Here is a 26,628-nt window from a genome sequence, read left to right on the forward strand (position 1 = left end):
TTCTTTTCTCATTTGGTCATGCTGGTCCAGCACGAAGCAGGAAGGATTCGTGCTCGTTTGCTCAGCAGGATGTCGATACTCTGAGGTTTGGTTTGGTGATCTGTCAACGTGCATTTCAAGGCTTACAGTTATCACAGCAGAACATCGCTCAAGTGGTCGGTGGGGTGGGTTGAGAACTGGCTGAGTGGCAGAACTCAGAGGGTCGGCATCAGCGGCGCGGAGTCTGGTTGGAGGCCGGTAACCAGTGGTGTGCCCCAGGGGTCAGTACTGGGCCCAGTCTTGTTTAACTTCTTCATCAACAACCTGGATGAAGAGTTAGAATGTACCCTCAGCAAGTTTGATGATGACACCAAACTGGGAGGTGTGGTAGATACACCAGCAGGCTGTGCTGCCATTCAGCGTGACCTGGATAGGCTGGAAAGCTGGGCAGAGAGGCACCTGATGAGGTTCAACCAGGGCAAGGGCAGGGTCCTGCACCTGGGGAGGAACAACCCCAGGCACCAGTACAGGCTGGGGCGGACCTGCTCGGAGCAGCTCTGTGGAGAGGGACTGGGAGTGCTGGGGGACGACAGGGTGACCATGAGCCAGCAGCGTGCCCTGGGTGCCAAGAAGGCCAATGGGATCCTGGGGTGCATCAGGAGGAGTGTGGGCAGCAGGTCCAGGGAGGTTCTCCTCTCCCTCTGCTCTGCCCTTGTGAGGCCCCATCTGCAGTGCTGTGTCCAGTGCTGGGCTCCCCAGGTCAAGAAAGATGAGGAGCTACTGGAGAGAGTCCAGCGCAGGGCTACGAGGATGGTGAGGGGACTTGAGCATCTCTCCTGCGAGGAGAGGCTGAGGGAGCTGGGCTTGTTCAGCCTGGAGAAGAGAAGGCTGCGAGGGGACCTTAGAAATGCCTCTAAATATCTGCAGGGTGGGGGTCAGGAGGACGGGGACAGACTCTTTCCAGTGGTGCCCAGCGACAGGACAAGGGGCAACGGGCACAAACTGAAGCAGAGGAAGCTCCAGCTGAACACGAGGAAGAACTTCTTCCCTCTGAGGGTGACGGAGCCCCGGCCCAGGCTGCCCAGGGAGGTTGTGGAGTCTCCTTCCAAACCCGCGTGGACAAGGTCCTCTACAACCTAGTGCAGGTGACCCTGCTTGGGCAGGGGGTTGGGCTGGGTGACCCACAGAGGGCCCTTCCAACCCCAACCATTCTGTGATTCTGCGGCTCAGCAGCAAACGCTGGAACACTGTTTGTAATATTAAAAAAAGAATAAATAGCAGAACATTTATAGCTGCTACTAAAAAAAACCACACTTCAGCCCAGGTTAGCGTTGCTGACTTTAAGGAATGAAACCCGTTTTGTGACGGGATGTTCTTACCGCGTTGACGAGCTAATTTGTGGCTGTCGGTAACCAGCGCCAGGCACCGCGGCGGTCGGGGCAGAAGGGAGGGTTCGAGTCCGACACGTCCAGGGACTGCGCGGTTCATCACATCACCACCCCCCCCAGGGCGGGAGGCGCGGCTGCTGCCGGCACAAACCCTACCCCACCGGTACCGCAGCCCGGGCCCAGCGCCATTCCGCGCTGAGAGCCCTCCCGCCCCGCCACCTCCCGCCTCGCCGTGCCAGCCAGGACCCCTCCCGCCAGGACCCCGCCGGAGCTGCCCGCGCCGCTCGCCTGACCCGCGCCGGCGCTCCGAGGCGGCGCCGCATGCAGGCGATGGGAATGGGCACCCCGCGGCACGGAAGGACCCCGCGAGGGGGGGCAGCGCCCGTGAGGGGAGCCGGGCCCGGGGCTGCGCGGCGGGAGCAGGGCCCTCGCTCCCCGGCGGACGGGCGCGGGGTGGAGCCGGCAGCGCTGGGAATCGCCCGCCGGGGGCCGCCCCAGACCCAAAGCGCCGTGTGTGCACTGTGCGTCCCCCAGCTTCTTCTTGTTGAGGACAGGGTGGGAGGCCACTGGAGCCAATCCTGAGGGGAGAAGAGGCTAAAGGCATTCGTGGGGCACAGAGAAAGACAGAGGGAGGGCTCTGGGTGTCACCGAGGGCAGACGGAGAGCTGTGGGCTGCACCAAACGGCACCCGTAGAGCTGCAAGCCACACCAGAGGGCAAACAGAGCGGCTTGGAAAGCACAAAAGGAGAAATGGAGGTCCTTGGGAGGGACCAAAATACCCTTTTGCAGCTGCTCGTTTGTCCCGAAAGGCCCACGCCAGTCCTTAGGGCACATGGAAAGGCAAAGACACATGCCTCATCTACCCATGGCACTGCTCACACAGAGGCACAGAGACTGGGGCTGCTTGCTTGTCTTGCCACCTCAAACGTTAAACATGGACAGCGAATTGCAGGGGTCCCTGCCAGGCTCCGTCTGGCAGCCTTGCTCCGAAAATGCGAATGTCTGCAGATAGCTGGCAGGCAGAAAGGGCTAGCCTGGAAAGCTGTTGCTCAGCCTCCTGTGCTCATGGCACTGCTCACACAGAAGCACAAAGACTGGGGCTGCTTGCTTGTCTTACCACCTCAAACTTCACACGTAGCCTGGGAACGGGGAGGGTCCCTGTCAGGCTCCTTCGCAGCCGTGCTTCGAAAATGCAAACGTGTGCAGATAGCTGGCAGGCAGATAGGGCTAGCCTGGAAAGCTGTTGCTCAGCCTCATCTGCCCATGGCACTGCTCGCACAGAGGCACAGAGACTGGGGCTGCTTACTTGTTTTGCCACCGCAAACTTCAAACGTAACTTTGGCGATCTGTGCAGGAGGCCTTCACGCAGGACTGCTCCCAAAATGCGAACGTCTGCAGATAGCTTACAGCCAGAAAGAGCTAGCCTAGAAAGCTGTTGCTCAGCCTCATCTTCCCATGGCAGTGCTCGGAACTGAGTTACAGAGACTGGGGCTGCTTGCTTGTCTTCCCACCTCAAACTTCAAACGTAATTTTGGGTCCCCGTGTCGGGTTCCACCGGCAGCCCTGCTTCCAAAATGCGAACATCTGCAGATAGCTCTCAGGCAGAAAGAGCTAGCCTGGAAAGCTGCTGCTCAGCCTCATCTGCCCATGGCACTGCTCGCACAGAGGCACAGAGGCACAGAGACTGGGGCTGCTTGCTTGTCTTGCCACTTCATATGTCACACGTAGCTTAGTGGGTCCGTGCATGACGCCTCCAGCAGCGCGGCTCCGAAAATGCGAACGTCTGCAGATAGCTCGCAGCCAGAAAGAGATTGCCTGGAAAGCTCAGCCTCATCTGCCCATGGCACTGCTCGCACAGAGGCACAGAGACTGGGGCTGCTTGTTTGTCTTGCCACCTCAAACTTCAAACGTAATTTTGGTGTCTGTGCGTGGGGTCTCCAGCAGACTTGCTTAGAAAATGCGAACGTCTGCAGATAGCTGGCAGGCAGAAGGGGCTAGCCTGGAAAGCTGTTGCTCAGCCTCATCTGCCCATGGCACTGCTCGCACAGAGGCACAGAGACTGGGGCTGCTTGCTTGTCTTGCCACCTCAAACTTCAAACGTAATTTTGGTGTCTGTGCGTGGGGTCTCCAGCAGACTTGCTTAGAAAATGCGAACGTCTGCAGATAGCTGGCAGGCAGAAGGGGCTAGCCTGGAAAGCTGTTGCTCAGCCTCATCTGCCCATGGCACTGCTCGCACAGAGGCACAGAGACTGGGGCTGCTTGCTTGTCTTGCCACCTCAAACTTCAAACGTAGCTTTCAGGCTCCGTGCAGGGTGCCGCTGGCAGCCCTGCTCCTAAAATGCGAACGTCTGCAGATAGCTCGCAGGCAGAAGGGGCTAGCCTGGAAAGCTGTTGCTCAGCCTCATCTGCCCATGGCAGTACTCGGAACTGAGGTACAGAGACTGGGGTTGCTTGCTTGTCTTGCCACTTCATATGTCACACGTAGCTTAGTGGGTCCGTGCATGGCGCCTCCGGCAGCCCGGCTCCGAAAATGCGAACGTCTGCAGATAGCTCGCAGGCAGAAAGAGCTAGCCTGGAAAGCTGTTGCTCAGCCTCATCTGCCCATGGCACTGCTCGCACAGAGGCACAGAGACTGGGGCTGCTTACTTGTCTTGCCACCTCAAACTTCAAACGTAGCTTAGGGGGTCCGTGCCGGGCGCCTCCAGCAGCCCTGCTCCGAAAATGCGAACGTCTACAGATAGCTCGCAGCCAGAAAGAGCTAGCCTGGAAAGCTGTTGCTCAGCCTCATCTGCCCATGGCACTGCTCACACAGAGGCACAGCGACTGGGGCTGCTTGCTTGTCTTGCCCCCTCAAACTTCAAACATAGCTTTGTGAGTCTGTGCAGGGGGCCTCTGGCAGTGCTGGTCTGAAAATGCGAACGCCTGCATGAGTTTTTCTTCACGCTGACTGCTGGCTTGTCTGTTTTTTTTACTAGGATATGAAGAAAGAATTTGCAGCCTTCTCGCGCACACAGTGACACTGGATTTCAGCAGACTTGACTTCAGCTCTGGAAGGTGTTCTTTTCGTGACGCACTGTTTGTTATCTGCAGAATTCAATAGATTACTTGTACATATTTATTTATACAGATACCAAATATATATTAAAATTTATTAAGAAAGCTGAAGACGTTTGGCTGCATTTATTTGATATTTTCGTCCGACAGCTAGGTACATATTTTTATGAGACATCTCGCTGTGATTGCCTTTGGAACGCTGCAGACCTAAACATCTCCCAGAGGTTTCAGTCCCTCTCTTTAGAAGAAGACGATGGAAAACTTGATGAACTTTTATCATTGTTTCCAGCTTGTGGCGACAGAGTTTTCTGAAGTGGTCTGTGGTGCTGGACAGTCCACTGCATATTAAATCAAAGTTTTCAAGCCATCTCGTTTAGGCGTGTGAAAAGTCAATGCTTTAGAAACCTCTTCATGCAGTTCAGAGGTGATTTCTTTTAATGACCTGGTAGCACCTCAGGTGGCTTTCACAGAATCCACCATCTCAAGACGGGATCTCGGAGAAACCCTTTTTCCACAAACAGAAGAGCTTTTGCGATGGCATATTTTTGCCTGTCAGAACAACCGGACTTGAAACAAAGCGAGACTGACTGCTGTAACTTTCTGAGGTAAAGTTGAGTCTTGCTTGTAACGGTGACAATCTTCTTGATGCTGGAGGATCGTGATAACTATATTTAAGTCAAAGCAAAGCAGTACGCTGTTTTGAAGATGTCTGCATGCCTCTTGAGCAGAGAAAATGTCTCTCAGTTCATTTGACAGTTATTTTTTTTTTAAATTGATAACAGCATAAGCAAAGTTGAATTTTATGAGAATCAAATTTTCTTTCAGTTGCCATAAACTGTGTGGCAGGATCCATGGCTGTTCCGTTGGGCCACCTCCCATATGTTGCCTTCATATGCGTGGCGACCTGGTTCAGGAACGGCATGGCAACCTATCCCCCAGCCGCTTGGGCCATCAGCTCGCAGACACCAATGTGGTGGACAGCAAATGGTGTTTATTGATAAGTAGCACAGCATTATATAGCTTAGGTTTACAGCGTCACTTCCGTCTGCTTACTTCATTGGCTAAACGCTACTGGCTATCAGGAGAGGAGGGGGGGTCCTACCTTTCCGTACAGCGCGACATCTTCCGACCGCCAGGCCCTAACTATCCACACCCATACGCAAGGTGCGGTGATGCTGAATGCCAAACTGTGCAATCCCTCCGTGTGGGCTTGGTTTTGGAGGTGTGTTTCCGTTTTCTTTGCTTCTGCCTCATGTGTTTGTCCAAACATTCGTTGTCAAAACTGAATGTTTCAATGGACACTGTTTAAGATCAATGAGAAAAAGCATGCCACCCTGTACAGACTCTAGCTTTGACAAAAGCATGGAAATATTAAGTGAAAATGTCCAGCAAAGACACTTTACAAGGTATTTCTAAGTGTTTAATCTCTGTTGGATTTATAGAATGAAAAGGAAAAGCGAAAGCGTGCCCAAGGATTCACATGGTGATAAATCTACAGCTAAAACTCTGCAGGGGAGTACGATTATGTTAATATCAGTGCCAGTGTCTCGGAACGAGAATCACTGTTCTTCATCAAAATCTTGTGCTTGTATAAAAAACATGCATCTTCTCCCAAGTGCTTGGAGATCTCTCCACCACTTTGGGTACCGAGATATTACTTGCCCTGTTGAGACTGGAAGACACGCAGGTTGGGGAATGTCTGTCCTGAGAAAACTTTGTGTGTGTGGTACGCAGCAGACTTGGGATCTGAACCCTCTTTGTTGTCTCCAGGCTTTTCTTGGGATGACCTGGAGCACCGGGTTGTAAACTTGGTGAAGTTCCCAGCCTTAAGGGGGAACTATGCAATGCAATACAGCATGATGCGATAGAATACTTCTGTACAAGAATTCTTTTCTCCTTTCCTCTGTCCTCTTTCTTCATGTAGGCAGTTGACAAAGCTGAAATCAGGCCAAGAAAAAGAAGACTATCGAGAAGGTAAGTAGTGGTAATTCCTTAGGGATTGCCTTTTCAACCTGGTTTCTGAGAAGGGCTGCGTTTGGTCACTGTGTGTTTAACTTGGCCCCCAAAACTGCTGAACTCATCAGCCAAAATCAGCTGAAGTGGTGAGAAGAGAGAATCTTCACCAAGGTAGTGCATTTCCCGCGAGTTTTATGAAAAGAGGTCGGTGCGAATAGCAGGCTAGGCTATGAATTCCTTGCAGGCTTGAGGAGAAGGCAGTGTGAGTTCCAGCCTGCTCATAAGCACAAGAAAACCTGCTCCTTAGGTCGGGTTTCGTCGTGACGTGGACTTTCTGGAGTGTGCAGGACACAAGAAAATTGAAAATGTTGTTTTGGAAACAGGAGGTGATACTGCAGCATTACAAACTACATTGTATGTGAGTTAAAAGGTGATTCAGTAGTGAGATGCGCGGAGGCTGGGGAGGTGTCGCGGGAGTTCTGTGGCTTGCCTTGGAGCCAAATCGCCTTGCGGAGTACGCAGGCAGGCTTGGTGCCACGGGGCCGCTTGCTGTCGGCCGGGAAAACCCGTTCATTCCTGGTTCCAGGCAGCATCCTGCCAGCCACAGGCTGGACGCGGGAAGGGGCCTGAAATGCAGCTTGTGCCCTGTAAATCTAGTCCTAATTGCACAATGCAAATCGTTACTTGCTGAGCCCAAACTTCGTGTCATCGTTAGTTGTGGCGACACGCCACAAGAAGTTACGGCAGTCACAAGGCAAGCAAAAGCAAACAGAAGCAGCAGCAGAAGCACTGTAATGGCTAATCATAACATTTTTATATCCCCTTGTTCCCCACGCCCAGATTCTCACTGGTGAGGGTCTTTTGGCATGTCGCTCCTTTGTTCTTCTGATTGGTCATCATGTGTCCGTTCACATGACCTTCTCGCTTATCAAAGAGGTGGATTTTCCCATCCTGTTTCTTCGCTCCTTTCCTCCTGTTTTTCAACCACAGATGTGCAAAATAATTAGCTCAGAGAGATGACTCTATTCCATCAAGACCATCAAGGCCGCCCTCGGCCCAGCTGACTCCCGCGAGGAGAGGTTTCACACAGAATCACAGAACCACAGAATAGTAGGGGTTGGAAGGCACCTCTGTGGGTCATCTAGTCCAACCCTCCTGCCGAAGCAGGGTCACCTACAGCAGGCTGTAGAGGACCTTGTCCAGGCGGGTCTTGAATATCTCCAGAGAAGGAGACTTTTTTCGGTTGGCTATTAGGAAAACTGTCTTCCCCAAAAGGGTTGCCAAGCATTGGAACAGGCTGCCCAGGGAAGTGCTTGAGGCAGCATGCTTGCAGGTATTTGAAAGTTGTGTGGACGTGGCGCTTTGGGACACGGTATGGTGATGGAGTTGGCAGTGTCGGGTTTGCGGTTGGACTCGATGATCTGAAGGATCTTTTCCAACCTAAATGATGCGATGGTTCTGCGATTCGATGATCAAACTTAAGGTTGCCTTGTGTGGACTCAGGGGTTGGACTCGGAATCCTCGTGGGTCCCTTCCAACTCAGAATATTCTATGATTAGGAGATTCCAAGTGGCAGGCAGGTGATAACATCTCCAGAATGAAGCATAGTGCAAGCTCCTGTGAAGAACATGATCTGCAGGCCAGCCTCAACCAGTACACCAGGGCAGCTGTGGGTCGCTGAGCCGGGGTGGGGCCAATGGCCGGCGGGCGAGACTGTGATGCGCTAAGACACCCGTGACATCACAGGGGACGCGTCACAATGGGGGTGGATATAGAAGGGTACCAGCCAACAGCACTGCCCCAGTACAGTCTTGGCCAGCAGTGAGTATGCGTCCGGGGGGAGGCTGGGGTGGGCGAGGGATGCATTAGGTGGAGTGTGGCCAGCAGGTCGAGGGAGGCTCTCCTTCCCCTCTACACTGCCCTAGTGAGGCCCCATCTAGAGTACTCTGTCCAGTTCTGGGCTCCCCACTTCAAGAAAGATGAGGAGCTACTGGAGAGAGTCCAGCGGAGGGCTATGAGGATGGTGAGGGGACTGGAACATGTTCCCTATGAGGAAAGGCTGAGGGAGGTGGGCTTGTTCAGCCCGAAGAAGAGAAGGCTGCGAGGGGACGTAATATATGCTTATCAATATCTAAAGGGTGGGTGTGAGGAGGATGGGGCCAAGCTCTTTTCAGTGGTGCCCAGTGACAGGACAATGGGCAACGGGCACAAACTGAAGCAGAGGAAATTCCGTCTGAAGATGAGGAAGAACTTCTTCCCTCTGAGGGTGACGGAGCCCTGGCACAGGCTGCCTAGGGAGGTTGTGGAGTCTCCTTCTCTGGAGACATTCAAGACCCTCCCTGGACGCGGTCCTGTGCAGCCTGCTGTAGGTGACCGTGCTTCGGCAGGAGGGTTGGACTAGATGACCCACAGAGGTCCCTTCCAACCCCGACCATTCTGTGATTCTGTGGTTCTGTATTTGTGTGTGTGTGTGAGAGGAAGGGATGGGACAAAATGAGTAGGTATTTTTTTGAAATTTTTTTGGGAAACAGTGAAACGTTCTACCTTCCTAAGAAAAATTAAGTTTTGTTTGTTTAAATGTTTGCGGACAGAGACACAGAGTCCACAACAGTGGCTCCACATCCTCTTCCTCATGTGATGATGAAGAGCATTTGGAGAGGCGCAGGAAGCGCAGCCGCAGCAGAGTTTTGAGGAGGTTCATGAAACTGGAGAACAGGGGAGGGAGGGGTCTACCTGGGAGGAGCTTGCATCTGCCTAACCCTGTGTGTTATTCTCTTCCTCTTGTACACTTTCCTCTTGTACACTTTCTACATTGTGGCAATATTTAATCATACCTGTCAGCACTGACAGCTGTAACTGGACTCTTTACAACTGGATTTTTAGAATTGATTGATAATCAGCAGTTTGATTGATAAGTGGCAATAGGGGGAGGAAAACGTTTATGTAGTTTTTTAATGTGAAATTCTACTGCTCCTGTGCTTTAGATTGAGTTTGTTCAGAAAGAAGACCACCATAACAGAAAATGTTATAGAGGAAATGATGGAGGTTTTGTTACTTAACAAATGCTCTAGAAAAAGTATGTTGATAACAGACTTAACAAAGAAGCTTTCTGGCTGATGTCTCTGACGTGTGTCCCCTGGCACACACACCCCAGAGTTCTCAGGACGCACCAGCAGTGCTTGGCAGCCTGTACGATATTAATTCGCATGAAAGAAGTATCCACTCGGGCTGTAACTTTTTGAATGGAGGAGCAAAAAATCTTTAAAAGATGTCGGTGTGTTTTGGGGGGGTTCTTCCATCACACAAAGCAATGTCAGTTCACGGTCTCCGCATCCGGAAGAACTTGTTCTAAGCTTGCATTCATGCGTGTACTGTGCTGACTAGCATGGCTATTCGTGTTAAAATCATTAACTCAGTTTAATGTCTGGAGCAATTTTATTTTCTTGTATTTACTCATGGACATTAAATGCAAGAGAGTCTGAAGGTATTTTGAACTATTTGGGAAGTTTATGCTCATTTATAAGGTCTTCTGCATTCCCTTGCCATGATGCTGAAAGCAAAAATCTGAAGTTAGAAAGTGCCTTTCTCTTTGTCCTTCATTGAAATCAGGTGTCTTCCACTTAACTTTGGGGAAGAGGAGTTAAAGGGAATTCACCAGGATCAAATGGAAATCGGAGCAAGTCTGGCTGATGTGGATCCAATGAAAATAGATCGTTCGGTAAGTATTTCTAGTTCATTGTGTCAGTGTTGGTGAAAGCCTTCAGTAGCGTGCTGCCTACAGATGCCTTGGTTTACAGTTTTCTCTGGAGCAATTTGGAAATTGCCCAGGACGTTTCCTTTGTGCTGACAGATAATTTCTGATGCAACCTTATCGAGGTTGCAGCTTTCTTTAACTTATCCAATGTGTTCTGTTGAATTTATCTTTAGGTACGATTTGATGGCGTGGGTGGCCTTTCTGACCACATTTCATCTCTAAAAGAGACGGTCGTTTTTCCCTTGCTTTACCCGGAAGTCTTTGAGAGATTCAAACTTCAGCCTCCAAGGTAACAGAGATTGTTTAAAACTAAAAATTCTAATTGGAATTATCTCCTGGTAGTCAACTGTAATTGGTTTCTTCGAAGTCCACTTGGCTCTCCCACCAACTCTGTTTTTGAAGTGTGGAAGTATCAGTTTTCCAATGGATAGGACCTTGTAGTGTTTGTTGTGCTTGGGTTGAGTAGGATTGAGAAACTCAATCACGGTATATGGAGATGCAACTTTAAATTCTTTGCTTTCAGTAACATTCAAAGTATTGCAAATAACAGTGAAATCTGTGTTTTGCTCTGTTATTGGTTGAAATGCTCTTTGAAACAGCAGTGCATTGGCTTTTCCAGTTTATGGCTATATTTATCTGGAAATGCAGAATACCTTCCCAGTTTTAGAATTCCGCGGAAACCAAATCCAGCAACTTCAAGGTTTTCAAGGGAGAATTCAATGCTTCGCTATCAGATCTTGCCTTTTGTGACACACGAATGAATGGGCAGTGTCTCGCTGAAGAGTGAGCTGCTGATTCGCGAGTTAGCCCAGTCTCCGATTCTGTGCTGCCGTTTGTTCCTGTTTGGCTCCGCGGTGCTGTAAGCACCCCTGTTAGTTTGTCAGCAGCTCTGGAAGGGTCCTTCTGGGACACTGCCATCTATTCTCGAGGTTTTCTACATCTGCCTTGTCCTCTGTGCTCTTTTTGTTTGCTGCCTTCTTGAATTGTGTAGGAACACAAAACCTCCATCTGTTTTGACTTTTCTCACACTTGAGCTGCTACCACTGTCTAATGCATGAAGTGCTTCGGTTAGGAGAGAAGAGTTGGGTGTTTTAGGGGTGGAGGTAGTAAGAGCTACTTTTCCACAAGGCTTTTTTCCTAGGTGAATCTTTTTTCTTTCAATTGCAGAGGCTGTCTATTCCATGGCCCACCAGGGACTGGAAAGACACTGGTTGCTCGTGCCCTTGCTAATGAATGTAGCCAAGGTGCCAGGAGAATAGCCTTTTTTATGAGAAAAGGTGCCGACTGCCTGAATGAAGTGGTGGGAGAATCTGAACGACAGCTTCGTTTATTATTTGATAAGGTAAGGCCAAAATGCGCTGTGTGTTCTGTCCAAGTCGTAACTGTCCTTTTCTGTGGTCAGTGTTTTTAAGGAGAACTCACTCATTTTTTGTGTTTTTCCGGTTCTTGTCACTGAAAGGGGATTGTCAGGGTTTTGTTTTTCAGTGAGTTCTTAGGGGCTTGAAATCTCCAGATGTATTGGGAAAGGTTAATAAAACCAATGAGAAAACCTCGCAAAGCAACCCCCTCCCCCAGCCACAAAATAACCCCAAACCAACAGTCCAGCCACAAAAAAGGCTGCAGGAGGCAGGAGATGGTGGCCTTAGATCAGAGGGAAAGAGATGCAGGCTAAAAGCAGGGTTGTTTGGTTGCTTCCAGAAGCTGTAATTGAATGAAGTCCCGGCTCTGTTCTCGGCGGTTGCCAAATGGCTGTAAGAACTGCTGGTGTGATTTGCTCCCTGTCACCCCATCTCAGCGGGCTGACAGAGGCTGCTGTCTTGTGTTACTCATGCCACTTACTGCATTAGCTCAATGAGTAGAGATCCCTGATGCTAGTGTGAAAAATCTAGCTCCAATGACTTTCCAACCATCATGTATTCTATGCATTTTCTCTTTCAAATGGCGCTGTTTTACTGGAGTCGATATTCCTGTGTTTTCCTTCTAGGCCTACCAGATGCGACCTTCCATTATTTTCTTTGATGAGATAGATGGTCTTGCTCCGGTGCGGTCCAGTAGACAAGACCACATTCACAAGTAGTACATTTTATGTATCTACACAGAAGCTGCTTGATCTTTGTGAAAAGAAGCCCCCAACCTATTTAGCTTAATGTGACCCACTCGTTTCTCCTGAAAACTAGTAACTGAGTGCTACAAAATGTCAGATGATTTTTAAGCAATAATTGAACACAATTCACTAAGCTTGATAACAGCATGCGCTCTGTGTTACCTTGTCTGGTTTTTTCAAGTGCTAAAATGAATCTTTCACTAATCAGCGTCTCATCAATAAAAGCTTGTCATTTTTGAGAGATCACTGGAGAAGGTGGTGTGTAGAACAGAACAAAATTTACTAAACTAGTAATTTTTCTGTTAGTTCTATTGTATCAACACTTCTGGCACTTATGGATGGTGTAGACAGCAGAGGAGAAATTGTGGTCATCGGAGCCACCAACAGACTGGATTCTATAGATCCGGCTTTGCGAAGACCCGGACGCTTTGATCGAGAGTTCCTCTTCAGATTTCCGAATAAAGAGGTCAGAACTTCAGCTCAGCCTTAATGCTGACGTGGCCAAGTCCACCTTTATGCTAGAGCTACCTGACAATGCAGTATCATGGAGCAGTTAAAGTCACTATCAGTGTTGCGCAACTTGGGCAAAGGAGGGCTATCTGGAGAGACGGTGTCGTACTGTGGAGGGCAGATCTGGTACTGAGTATGTAGGATTCAGCTGATTTCAACAGGGAGTTGGTTTTAGAACTAGTTTTGGTTTGATTGGGACCAGCCAGGAAAATGGGATGCTGCTAGTCCCTGAAATGTGTAAGTAAGGATGAATGTCTGAATTAGCTATCAATTACTGCAGTCTCATCTTGAAAATGAAAGGCGTGGTGTGTGCACAAGTATTCCTTTTTGCTGACAAAGAACTCTTCTTGAGGCTGGTGCTGGAGCAAATTCAAATTTTTCATTCCCCAATCACGTATTGTCGGATCTGACCTTCTCGCTGGCACTTCCTAACAGGGAGTTGGAGAAGGATGCGGTACACTGCCCAGGTGCAGGGTTTGGGAAGCTTCTAGTTCAATGGCGACAGCTAAGCAATGAAAAAATATGTATCAAGCAAGCAAAAAATACGTGTGGGGGAGAAGATACTGTGCGAAACCGGAACCCTGTTTTTGTGGTTATTCTCTGGCTGTCACTGCTACTTGTTTTACTACCGCTTGTTGGGTTGAAGGCCAGTAGAAGTGCACCAAGGAGTGTATTTAACACAAACCTTTGTCCCCGGCTTTTATCTGGTTTCCGGGACAGCAGAGGAGGTGCCATGAAACAGATGTAGTAGTGTGATTCCCTGCTGGGGAGGAATTCTAGAAATCTGCCATAATTATTCTGTGTAGCAAGAAATCCTTCAGTGAAAGTCTTGTTAAGATCAGAGAAATGTGAGAGAATTTTCTGTGAGGAAAAACCGCTGATTGCAGAGAAGCTTTTGACTACAGTTTTTTTTCCTCAGGATCATTAAGTTTGATACCTGTGGAAACGAAATTTTATGGAAGCTATAAATGCCTTTTATTTGGCTGCAGGCCCCCAGGAAAAAAGTTGACTGTAACAAGTTTAGAATGATTGGATTTGAAGGGAAAACTTAGGACAAGCTCAAAGGCAACCATTTTGTTTCCAGGCTAGAAAAGATATTTTCAAGATTCACACACGAGACTGGACCCCTAAACCTTTGGACACGTTTCTGGAAGAGCTAGCTGAAAAATGCGTTGGTAAGTTGGAAAACCAAGTGAGTTGCTGCGCGTGACTTGAGTCCTCGGGAACCTGAGCTTCTACCGGGCAGCCCCCGAGCTCTTGTGCCTTGCCGCAGGGCGAGGCAGTGAGGCAGCTGGCTCGCCCTGCGGGCAGACAAAGTCAGATGCTTCTTTTCTTTTCATTTTCTTTGTCTCTCAGAACATTGAATGGGTTTTGGGCATCTTCCTCAGGAGCAGAGCTTTGCTTAGGAGGCTGCTTCCAAGGTGCTGGGTCTCAGGCTGCGAGCCCCGTAACAGAACTTCTCTGCAGTGCAGTAACTCTGTCAGTTCTCTCTGAACCTCTCAATTTGTGGCTGCATACAGAATCTTTCAGTGTTTCACTTGGGCAACCTTGGCTTCTGTGTTGCCTGAGACCAACGTAACCTTTGATTCCTGTTTTGTTTATTAGGATACTGTGGCGCTGATATTAAAGCCTTGTGTGCTGAAGCTGCCCTGTGTGCTTTGCGCCGGCACTGTCCTCAGATCTACCAAAGTCGTGAGAAACTGCAGGTAGATGTCGCTTCTATTGAAATAAGAGCGAAGGATTTTGTGATGGCGATGCAGAAGACTGTTCCAGCTTCACAGAGGGCTGTGGCTTCAGCTGGGCGAGCGCTACCACCTATGTCAAAACCACTGCTGGAAAACACACTAGCAAGAATTTTAGAAGCCTTGCAGAGAGTATTTCCTCACACAGAGCTTGCGCTAGAGAAGAACCAACAGCAAGGTAGACCAGTAACGTCCACTTCTTTCAAATTCTGCCAGAGCAAAAACTTCTGACTGGTGCAACTGACATACACAAACCTCCCAGGCGCGATGACAGTAGAATTCTATCGCGTGTGTGTGCACGCCTTTATTTCAGGAACACCGTGCCTAGTTTTTGTGCTGGATTCTGCACTGAAGTGCTGGGTGGGAGCTGTACATGCCTCGCAAAAAGCAGCAGAGAAGGATGCGTTCTGTGCTAGAGCACCCTGTTTCTGACAGCAGCTGAGATGTATCATTTGTAGAGAGGGATTTAAGGCTTCATGTAGGAGAGGCACCTCCTTCAAAACAAATACCTAAATTGGGGGGGAGAAGGGCATCTTTCCAGGAATACTTCTAATTCCTGTCTGGAGAATGTCAGGACCACAATACAAATCTAAATGGCTTCAGCTAAATACTGTTTTAGCTCTCATGATTTTTAACGACATTCTCGTCGTTTAAATGTTTGTGGATCACACTGTGCACTTGCATGTGAGCTCCAAATGTTTTAGTAGTGCGTACTCTGGGGCTTGGCTTGCATAGCACATGTGAGTTCACGCTCCTAACTGCATCAGCCGGGATCAGGTTTAGTCTGTCTGTTGGTGAGAGCAAATAAGTTGTTTAGCTCACTCCACTGCTGATTAATGGAGATCCCTGAGGAGTTCTGATGCTGATCCCTTGAGAATATCCTACCAGTGTCAACCGCAGTAGAGCTGGGAGACAGGTTTGCGTTGGTAAAAGAGAGGCAGAAATCCACCAGCAAAATAAAAGCAGAGAGGCCGGCGGATTGGTAACTGTGTCCCCTCTCCGTTGTCCGCCTTCCGTTATCTCCCTGCCCGGTGATCTTTGAGGAGCCTTCTTTAGAAGATGGGTTGGTCTGTATGTTCTGACTCACCAGTCGCAGACAAATGGAAGTCTGCGGCCACCACCTTCACTTAATTCCCCGACTTCCAGTGGGCGAGCCTGCTCCAGAAGGAAGTGGCCTTGTGGAGTTTTTCAGGTGTCTAGGAACTACAGACCTTGTCCGCAGTCATTTTTATTCTAAGGAAGAATCCTCCAAGTTTTCACCACCAGCGAGATACACCTTAAGCAAATCACGGGATGCAGGACAGCTTTGTGGAGACTTGTGCAATCTCCTTAGATCTGTGGTAGGATGAACTCTTCAGTAATCAACATGTGCCCTCAAATGAAGAACTACAAGCTAAGGGGTCTCCAGCACCGACTGAGAAGCTGTATTAATGCAGGAGCCAGATACAGACTATTCAGGAAAGTTAACCAACCTCTCTTGTCTTTCAGACACTTTCCATGATGTTTTAAGAAACGGTGCAGTTGACAGTGATGAGAAATCACCATCAATCTTTGAAGGTCAGGCAACACATCAAGTGCCTGGTACACAGCAGAAAAAATGCCTCCATTTTAGCAGGTAAAGGTTTGTCAGCTATATGTTTCCATTTGAAAGATGGCTGGGTCTGAAAGCAGTTTTGGTGTGATGGGTGGTAGCTGAAGGAGTAAAATGTGTGCGTGTGCGTTGATCACTATTTGTAAGAAGTAAGTGTGGAGATCCAGCTGGGTGCTAACGTTCTAATGGAGTACATGGCCAGAAACCATCCAAGTGAACGGCCCAGCCCTCTCCTCCAAAGTCAGAGTGGTCCACAGACCATTCTAACGTGTTGATTTGATCCATGGTATTCCTTGAAAGACTCAAGACCAAAGAAGTGCGCTGTCTGTCCTTTTAACGATAAAAGCTGTATGGATTTGTGTAGCCATCTTTTGCCCTTCTGCCTCCCAAGATCGTTGAAGCATTCATCAATTCTGTAGCAGAAACAAAATAGAGAAATGGTTTGTTACAACAGCGTGAGAAAAACCTAAACCATGTCTGTGGTTTGTGCCTTTAGCCTCCTAAGCTGATGTTAATCTTTTGACATTTTACTGTGGAAGTCATATAAGCCAAGGGTTGAAGAAATAGAATGTTGTCATCACTGTTGGGTCAGTTCTTTTTCTCAGTATCTATTGCTGTGCTGTCCAGAAAATCTTCTGACGTGCAGAGCTTCAATAGGTCTGTAGGATCTTGGATTTCAGCCAGCAAATGTCCAACAGTATTGTGGTGGAAAAAACAAGTGCTCTTCACAAATGTGTTTCATGCTAGTCGAGCAAGAGGAGTAGGAAATGAATACACGCTTCAAAGATTAAGCAGTTAGAATTTCTGACTGAATAGATATAAGTCTTCTGCCTATTTAGAGTACTGCTCAAATTCAACCAATCCATTTGTGTACTTCTTCAGATACAGCAAACGTGTTTCAGTGCCCACGGTGATTTTTCTCTAGAAATGTTGTTCTGCTCCTTGCGTCCCACTAGCTCCATGGCCAAATTTGAGCTACACTTGACAGGTGTAGAGATCTCACAGTTACTTCAGCTCACGACCTACTGAAAATTGGTGTGTACGGGCGGTGAAGAGATCCAGATTGGGGTGTGTTGAGAGAGAGAGAGAGAGTTGTTATTCTTGCCCATCTCAGGCTCCTGACCGCTTGTCGTGTGTGTGTTTAGCTGGACAATCCCCCTGTGTGATTTGAGAGCTGTTACTTCACCCAGGCAGGATTTCTTCGGGGAGGTATGGTACAAGTTTGTAACAAAATGGGCTCGGATAGTCGTCTGGATATTAATATGGTGCTGGAATATGGAGAGTATTTCAATAGATAGATAGATAGATAGATAGGAAAAACATTTGAAGATCTGTGTGCCTATTGATCACTTCCACTTCATTTTTAGACGTATTTTCTTGTTGTTGTTCTAGAAACGCTAATTACCAGCCAACGTCCTGGAAGCCACGGTTCTTACTAGTTGGAGAGGCAGAATATGGGCAAGCGTCTCATCTGGCACCTGCAGCAATACATGCCCTGGAGAAGTTCCCCGTTTATACGCTAGGCCTATCCATTTTGTTTGATAGCACCACATCACCGGAAGAAACATGTGCACAGGTATCTTTTTTTCTCTCTTTAATCCCATGGGATGAATGAACTGTCTGTAGAGTAAGGAAAAGTCATTGTTCATGGAGTTGGCCTGGTTTGAGTGTGCTGTTAGGTTTAGTCCTGGGAATCCGCTTATCTTCTAGACTGAATGACACCCAGTAAGGATGCTTTACATGCGCATTTTTTCCATTCCAAATGAAACGGTGAGGATGCTGCTAGCAGCTCAGGAAGCTGGGAGGTGCTGCTGATAAACCGCTCTTCATGGGCAAGAAATGCTGCCCATCCTGTTGGGACCCAGCAGGTTGTTTTCATTGCTTTTTAAGGCTCTGTGCTCCCAGTAGATGGCTGTGCATCAGCCTGACTGCGGTGCGGGTCAGGCACTTCTGGTAGCCTTCTTTTTTGTTGTATTTCTAAGGCAATGAAGGTTCTGGGGAAAAGAAGTGTTTCTTATCTGAACACTGTACAGCTGGTATTGCTGCAGTATATGCAGTAGATGCATTAAAACTGATGGGCCTTTTGTACACTAGTGTGTTTTTCTTAACTAGGAAAAGGAAATCGAAGCAGAATTAGTGCTGTCTTCTTTTTTCCTGTTAGGCAGGAAATGCATTTCCCTGGATGGCATCACTGTATTCAAATATTTTGACCTGTTGTAGCAGCATTTGAGAGCTGTACGAGTAAGGACAGACACATGACATGGCTGGATACTCTTTTTGTCACACAAAGGAGTAATCCCTTTTCTGTTCTGTGATGCTTGCATCTGCGGTCATGTAACTACCACGTCTAGGTCTTGCTTAAGGGTCAGTCTTGTCCTTTCAGGCAGACCACCACACCGGCTGAGTTGTGAGGCTCTCCAGGAGTTATCTTCCTCCTAAGCAGTTTTGAAACCAGGCAGAGATTCAGGTCTGACCGATACGTAGGTCCTGTTCTACACGGTTTAGTGTTCTGATCCAAGCTTTCATTTTCCCAGTTGATGCGAGACGCTCAAAGAACGACACCAAGCATAATTTATATCCCCCATATCGATTTGTGGTGGGAGGCTGTTGGAATTGCACTCAGACCTACTTTTATGACACTACTGCAGAACATCCCGACTTTTGCTCCAGTTTTGCTGCTTGCAACATCTGATGTGTCTCACGCAGATCTCCCAGAAGAGGTATTTCTGTCGATACTTTTCTTGCTTTTTTCTTCGACTTCCTGTTAGTGGAGAAATACTTTAAGTATTGGAGTACAGTGCACTCTTCAGCAAATTCATGCTGGTATTACTCAAGCACCCTCACCAGGTCTTTTCAAATTTCCGTAGACAAAAGAGTGCTGAAAGCGTGTGTCTGAAGTGTTTTCTGAGTCAAGAGATTGGCTTTGACCCAGCTTTCTCCCCTTCTCACACCATCATGCTTAGGAGACAAATGTCTAAATTGACTTGAGACAGTAATTGCAGTGACCTCAAGGTGGTTCGGTATGTACTTAGGAATATACGGTATATTTGGACCGAAAACATTGTTTCTGAAAAGTGAAAGATACGTTAGCTTAACTTTCTGCAGAAGTTTTTCATGCTGCTAATAAATGCCTTCTCAACTAAGTACTGGAATTCCTTCCAGACCTGATGGTAGTAGAGATTGAAAAATGGGAGTAAAACTTGGAAGTATGTAACTTCAGACACATCATTTTAAGTAATTCATTGAAAAAAAGAAAAAACAAAGCCCAGACCAAAAAGCCACCTTACCAAAAGGCCCTGGCACTTGTTTGAAGCCTGCCTCTTCCCTCTGTAGCTGCCATAACGATTGAAACGAAAAGACAGCGAGGCAGGTAAACACAAAATAAGCAGTCTTGGAGGTGGTGACTGTCACCACTTCCTCAGTGTATGATAAGGTCCCTTCTCAGAGCAGCGTGTTCTCTTGAGGTGTTCCTTTGAGAAGATATTTTAATTCACCTTTTGAGGCCAAGAAGATAACTGTTCCCAGTTTGTCTTATCCAGATGTTTATTCAGCTTAACGTAGAGAGATACTGATCTTTTTGGAATAGAATATGAATTTGTGTGGCCTTCTATCTGAAATACATTTTCTCCTCATGCTTTAGATCAAAGAATTGTTTTTGGATGCTTATGGACAAGTTTTCAAAATCCAGCTGCCTACCAAGGAAGAAAGAAGAATGTTTTTTGAGGACATCATTATCAATCAAGCTGCTAAAAGTCCTGCGTCAAAAAGCAACGCAGGTGAGGGTATTCCACGTATAAAACTTTGCTAATGATGACTTAACAGCTAGAAAGTACATGCTTTGGTGGTAATCAATACTTTTTCATATGCTTGTATCCGAGTACCGTAAGTTGACTAAAAGTTTCAAAATGTGAGGTAAAGCCCCAGAGGCGATTCATTCCAGATGGTTATGAAGTTCAAGTGCCGTGGTTGCTTTACGGTGTGAGACCCTGGCCTTGACGGCCTAGCTGACTTTTAAAGGCTTCTAAATTGATGAGTTACCATAGATGAGGATGGTGGATTTTGAAGGAAGGACTGTTTTCGTAATGTGATGGCTTACTTTTTCTGATATCTCTTTGTAGATAGGTCAAAAAGAAAGCGCAGAATGAACAAAAGATCTTCAGGTATTACAGCAAAGAGGAGGAATTTTCAGTTCAAGAAAGAGAAGAATGTTCCGGAAGACCAAAATGAAGCCGAGAGTCAGGACGAACCTTCAGAAAAACATGTTCCTAAGACCACTTTCACTGAAGGTGGGTCCACCCAGGATTCCTCTCTGGAAGAAAATGGAAACGTCCTTCAAGCAGCAGTGTGGGTCCAGAGTCACCTGTGGAATAGGAGACTTATGTCCACACGGTTGCAGACGGGGTCCTGTGCAGCCTGCTCTGGGTGACCCTGCTTCGGCAGGGGGGTTGGACTAGGTGACCCACAGAGGTCCCTTCCAACCCCTCGCATTCTGGGATTCTGTGATAGGGTGTGTCTCCTAACCGAAATTACCTTGGAGTTTTACCATGCAGTGCTGTAATGGCAACAGGACTGTCTTTTTTTTTCCTGGTTTTGCCCTGCCTTTTTCTCTGGTGGGTTTTCTTTTGTGTCCGAGTTTGGAATTTTGATGGAACAGGGACTTTTACCAGAAAGAAAGTACAAGTCAGGGATTTCTCAGTGGAAAAAAGTGGTCTCTGTCTGTCATTGCAGAGAGAGACTGCATTCCAGGTGCAGGACACTTCACTGATGCTGTACGGCAGAGAAACAAAAATCCCTGCCTAAGAGCTGTGTGTCGTTCCAGACTCGTGGGTACGCTGTGTGGCTCGGGCAAGACGTTCTTGCATGAAAGAGCAACATGTGATGGGTGTGGAGAAAGCACAGGGAATTCTCACCCAGCTGAAAGTAAGTCTCATTTCAATTTTGTTAATACTGAAGAATGTTTTCTTGCTCCATGGAGAGTTGTAAATGAAGTCAGTTGTTAACCAATGCCATTTAAAACAGTGTATGGGAAGGATATAGAGCTTGTGAAAGAAGTCAGCCTGTAATGGCCTATGAGTGTTGTGTTTGCACACCTGGTGCAGACTGCTGTTGTTGCTTTTGGAGAACTACATTTGAGAAGACTGGGTTGTCTTGCTGATTGTTAATTTAGAAGGGCTTGTTGAATTTTCAAAGAGCCCACTGACAGCCTAGTAGTACTAGTAGTGTTGGTTATTAATGTGGTGACAGTTTTTATGACGGCTTTGAGGGTTTAGGTTGGGTTTTGCGTGTTTTCATGTATTGAGAACCTGAAAAGGGCCTTTATTTCTAGCAGTGGTGACTTCAACGCTGAAGTCAGCAGGAGAAAATACTGCTATCTCCTTTTCTGAAATTCTTTCAGAATCCAGTGTTAGAATTTTGCATTGGAGAAATGCTACGGTAGAGCCCGTATTATATATGTTTCAGCTTCTATAGCTTTCAGCTCTGAGCAGAGCTACAGTCAGGAAACGCGGCTTTTAGAAAACTTTGCTCATTAACATGGGTGCCGCTGGAACTAGCTGCTCGTACCAGACAGCCTCTTTGGAACTTGCCTGCAGTGAATAAGCGAGGTGAACCTCCCAAAATGGAGCTGCTTGGTTTTTTTTTTTGGGGGGGGGGTTTGTTTGTTTCTTTTCTTGGCAGTAGGACTAGAACTTTAGGAAGATAGAGAAGAGCATGCGGTCGTCTGTGTGGCAGCAGTTAGAACTAGTTTCCTGTGGGACGTTGACCATACGCCTCTGTCACAGCCTGCCTTTTCTGTTTGCAGCAGCTGAAAGCACGCTGCGTGTTTTGTGTGCGTCTTAACCTGCATGTTGTGTAGAAGGAAGCTGAGGGGAACACTCAGGTTCTGTGCTGGCTGATGTGAGGGAGGCAGAGTTTGATGACAGGCAGCGGCGAGGCAGTAATATTTTCCTTTGGAGTGGCTGCTCTCTTGAGCTCCGTCTTTATGGCCTCACACAACACGTGGCCACTGCACAGCGGTTGCAGTGGAAGCAGGTGCTGCCGCTGGCTTGTTGGGGTTGCTTTCCCAGAGGCGATACCATTCACAGCTTTGGGCCCAGAAAGGACTGTGTGACAGCTGGTGATCTGCTACAGGCAGAGCCGCTCTGCCGCTGTATCCACTCGGCAGGTGAAAGGTAGGAGCTGACTGATCCAGCTGTGCCTCCCGACCTGCCTCAGCCCCTTGGGTGGTGCGTTCCGCTAGCAGAGCTGCAGGCACGGGACGCGCTCCGCTCCCGGGGAGCGGGGAGCACCTACGGATGCTTCCGTTTCCAGCCAGCACAGCTGTAGCTAGAGGATGTGTAGCCTCCCTCCCAAAGATCCCTTTGACGGTGCCCTGCGTTGCAGCAGCAGTGACTCCAACGAAATTCAACAGTGGCTTTGCTGTGGCAGCGACTCTACGACCAAGTGGGTTGTGTCATTGCCTGCTCTTCTGGCAGCCATTGATTTGCAGGGACGATGCTTGATGTGATTGATTGATTTGTAATGAAATATTGTCTGCAATTTAAGCCATCCTTTTCTCTGAAGTACGAAAAATGAACGCATTTTCTCCCGTTACATCTTGTGAGAGGTTTCATCTGTTCTCTGAAGTGTCACTCCTATTTTATTTAGCAATATAAGAAAGCAGGATGTCCCTTGTGTTGTACTGTTATTGTTTAGCTTTGGAAAACATGACGAGCTTGTTCAAAGGATCCTGTGCTATTCTAAACTTGCAGTTTCCATTTTTCTTTCTTCAGCAACTGCTGCATTTTGTCACTGAGACAACAAACAACTTCACTCTAGTTCAGTTGGAAAGACTGTACACTATTCTCAGTCAGTGCATTTACCGCCATCGGAAAGATGATGACAAAACCGAATTGGTGAAGGTAAATTTTTTTTGTCTTCTAGCCCTTTCCATCACTGTGACGCATGTGTGTGTTACGGGTATGTACGCGTGCGCTCCGCACGTCACGCCTATGTAGCGTTCCTCTGTACTGCTCAGGTGCCTGTGTTTCAAGACTTTCTCATTGCAGTCTGGAAGAAGTTGGTCCCTATTGCAAAACCATGCCGCTTTAATGCTGATGAGTCAAATGCTGGGATCTCTTCCTGTAAGAGAGGATTTCTGAGTTGTCAGAACGCGGCAGAAATCTTGCAGAGGCACCTGTGGTCCCAGTCGGGCATTCCCAGTACTGAGTCGATTTAGATGGGTTGGATCTTCGGCCTTCCGATTCAGGATCCTCAGATCCTTGACTGCGCAAGTCGCTCAGGGGCAAGCTCTAGCGTACAAAGAGAGAGACTTGAACAAGTCTCTCTTATTATTATTCAGAATGCAAAAAACAGAATTTCCAGCTTTTAGCTGTGGCTTTTCAGGAACTGGCTCCTCTTTCCAATTGTTGAAGCCACTGCTGATACAGATCCCTCCACTCCCTCTGGCCTGCTCTCTAGTTTGGATGCATAAGGACGCGTTTGAAGCTAGAGAGACGCTGGAAGGACACTGTGCTGGTGGTGGGAGTACATGTATTTGCTAAATGCTCCTAACAGTTGTATGTATGTACAGACTTTCTATTCTTTTGATGAAGAAATAAACAGGGTGCTTGAGCTTTTCTTCACGCTGACTGCTGGCTTGTCTGTTTTTCTTACTAGGAAATGAAGAAAGAAATTGCAGCCTTCATGAGCAAACAGTGACAGTGGATTTCAGCAGACTTGACTTCAGCTCTGGAAGGTGTTCTTTTCGTGACGCACTGTTTGTTATCTGCAGAATTCAATAGATTACTTGTACATATTTATTTATACAGATACCAAATATATATTAAAATTTATTAAGAAAGCTGAAGACGTTTGGCTGCATTTATTTGATATTTTCGTCCGACAGCTAGGTACATATTTTTATGAGACATCTCGCTGTGATTGCCTTTGGAACGCTGCAGACCTGAACATCTCCCAGAGGTTTCAGTCCCTCTCTTTAGAAGAAGACGATGGAAAACTTGATGAACTTTTATCATTGTTTTCAGCTTGTGGCGACAGAGTTTTCTGAAGTGGTCTGTGGTGCTGGACAGTCCACTGCATATTAAATCAAAGTTTTCAAGCAATCTCATTTAGGCGTGTGAAAAGTCAATGCTTTAGAAACCTCTTCATGCAGTTCAGAGGTGATTTCTTTTAATGACCTGGTAGCACCTCAGGTGGCTTTCACAGAATCCACCATCTCAAGACGGGATCTCGGAGAAACCCTTTTTCCACAAACAGAAGAGCTTTTGCGATGGCATATTTTTGCCTGTCAAAACAACGGGACTTGCAACAAAGCGAGACTGACTGCTGTAACTTTCTGAGGTAAAGTTGAGTCTTGCTTGTAACGGTGACAATCTTCTTGATGCTGGAGGATTGTGGTAACTATATTTAAGTCAAAGCAAAGCAGTACGCTGTTTTGAAGATGTCTGCATGCCTCTTGAGCAGAGAAAATGTCTCTCAGTTCATTTGACAGTTATTTTTTTAAAAAATTGATAACAGCATAAGCAAAGTTGAATTTTATGAGAATCAAATTTTCTTTCAGTTGCCATAAACTGTGTGGCAGGATCCATGGCTGTTGCGTTAGGCCACCTCCCATACGCAAGGTGCGGTGACGCTGAATGCCAAACTGTGCAGTCCCTCCGTGTGGGCTTGGTTTTGGAGGTGTGTTTCCGTTTTCTTTGCTTCTGCCTCATGTGTTTGTCCAAACATTCGTTGTCAAAACTGAATGTTTCAATGGACACTGTTTAAGATCAATGAGAAAAAGCATGCCACCCTGTACAGACTCTAGCTTTGACAAAAGCATGGAAATATTAAGTGAAAATGTCCAGCAAAGACACTTTACAAGGTATTTCTAAGTGTTTAATCTCTGTTGGATTTATAGAATGAAAAGGAAAAGCGAAAGCGTGCCCAAGGAGTCACATGGTGATAAATCTACAGCTAAAACTCTGCAGGGGAGTACGATCATGTTAATATCAGTGCCAGTGTCTCGGAACGAGAATCACTGTTCTTCATCAAAATCTTGTGCTTGTATAAAAAACATGCATCTTCTCCCAAGTGCTTGGAGATCTCTCCACCACTTTGGGTACCGAGATATTACTTGCCCTGTTGAGACTGGAAGACACGCAGGTTGGGGAATGTCTGTCCTGAGAAAACTTTGTGTGTGTGGTACGCAGCAGACTTGGGATCTGAACCCTCTTTGTTGTCTCCAGGCTTTTCTTGGGATGACCTGGAGCACCGGGTTGTAAACTTGGTGAAGTTCCCAGCCTTAAGGGGGAACTATGCAATGCAATACAGCATGATGCGACAGAATACTTCTGTACAAGAATTCTTTTCTCCTTTCCTCTGTCCTCTTTCTTCATGTAGGCAGTTGGCAAAGCTGAAATCAGGCCAAGAAAAAGAAGACTATCGAGAAGGTAAATAGTGGTAATTCCTTAGGGATTGCCTTTTTAACCTGGTTTCTGAGAAGGGCTGCGTTTGGTCACTGTGTGTTTAACTTGGCCCCCAAAACTGCTGAACTCATCAGCCAAAATCAGCTGAAGTGGTGAGAAGAGAGAATCTTCACCAAGGTAGTGCATTTCCCGCGAGTTTTATGAAAAGAGGTCGGTGCGAATAGCAGGCTAGGCTATGAATTCCTTGCAGGCTTGAGGAGAAGGCAGTGTGAGTTCCAGCCTGCTCATAAGCACAAGAAAACCTGCTCCTTAGGTCGGGTTTCGTCGTGACGTGGACTTTCTGGAGTGTGCAGGACACAAGAAAATTGAAAATGTTGTTTTGGAAACAGGAGGTGATACTGCAGCATTACAAACTACATTGTATGTGAGTTAAAAGGTGATTCAGTAGTGAGATGCGCGGAGGCTGGGGAGGTGTCGCGGGAGTTCTGTGGCTTGCCTTGGAGCCAAATCGCCTTGCGGAGTACGCAGGCAGGCTTGGTGCCACGGGGCCGCTTGCTGTCGGCAGGGAAAACCCGTTCATTCCTGGTTCCAGGCAGCATCCTGCCAGCCACGGGTGGACGCGGGAAGGGGCCTGAAACGCAGCTTGTGTCCTGTAATTCAAGTCCTAATTGCACAATGCAAATCGTTACTTGCTGAGCCCAAACTTCGTGTCATCGTTAGCTGTGGCGACACGCCACAAGAAGTTACGGCAGTCACAAGGCAAGCAAAAGCAAACAGAAGCAGCAGCAGAAGCACTGTAATGGCTAATCATAACATTTTTATATCCCCTTTTTCCCCACCCCCAGAGCCTCACTGGTGAGGGTCTTTTGGCATGTCGCTCCTTTGTTCTTCTGATTGGTCATCATGTGTCCGTTCACATGACCTTCACGCTTATCAAAGAGGTGGATTTTCCCATCCTGTTTCTTCGCTCCTTTCCTCCTGTTTTTCAACCACAGGTGCGCAAAATAATTAGCTCAGAGATATTACTCTATTCCATCAAGACCATCAAGACCACCCTCGGCCCAGCCGACTCCCGCAAGGGGAGGTTTTACACAGAATCACAGAACCACAGAATGGTTGGGGTTGGAAGGCACCTTTGTGGGT

General features: G+C 47.5%; 1 protein-coding gene across 1 annotated transcript in view; it reads right to left on the reverse strand.

Annotated features, from left to right (window-relative positions):
• The window catches only part of LOC142363027 (medium-chain specific acyl-CoA dehydrogenase, mitochondrial), a 43,963-nt gene extending 25,215 nt beyond the window's left edge, over positions 1-18,748 (reverse strand). Inside the window, exon 1 of the mRNA XM_075434835.1 lies at positions 18,743-18,748. The gene's annotated coding sequence lies outside the window, so the exon portion shown is untranslated. The remainder of the gene's footprint in view (positions 1-18,742) is intronic.
• Positions 18,749-26,628: the final 7,880 nt, after the last annotated feature.

Source organism: Opisthocomus hoazin, chromosome 13 (assembly GCF_030867145.1).
Source record: "Opisthocomus hoazin isolate bOpiHoa1 chromosome 13, bOpiHoa1.hap1, whole genome shotgun sequence".
NCBI lineage: Eukaryota > Metazoa > Chordata > Aves > Opisthocomiformes > Opisthocomidae > Opisthocomus > Opisthocomus hoazin.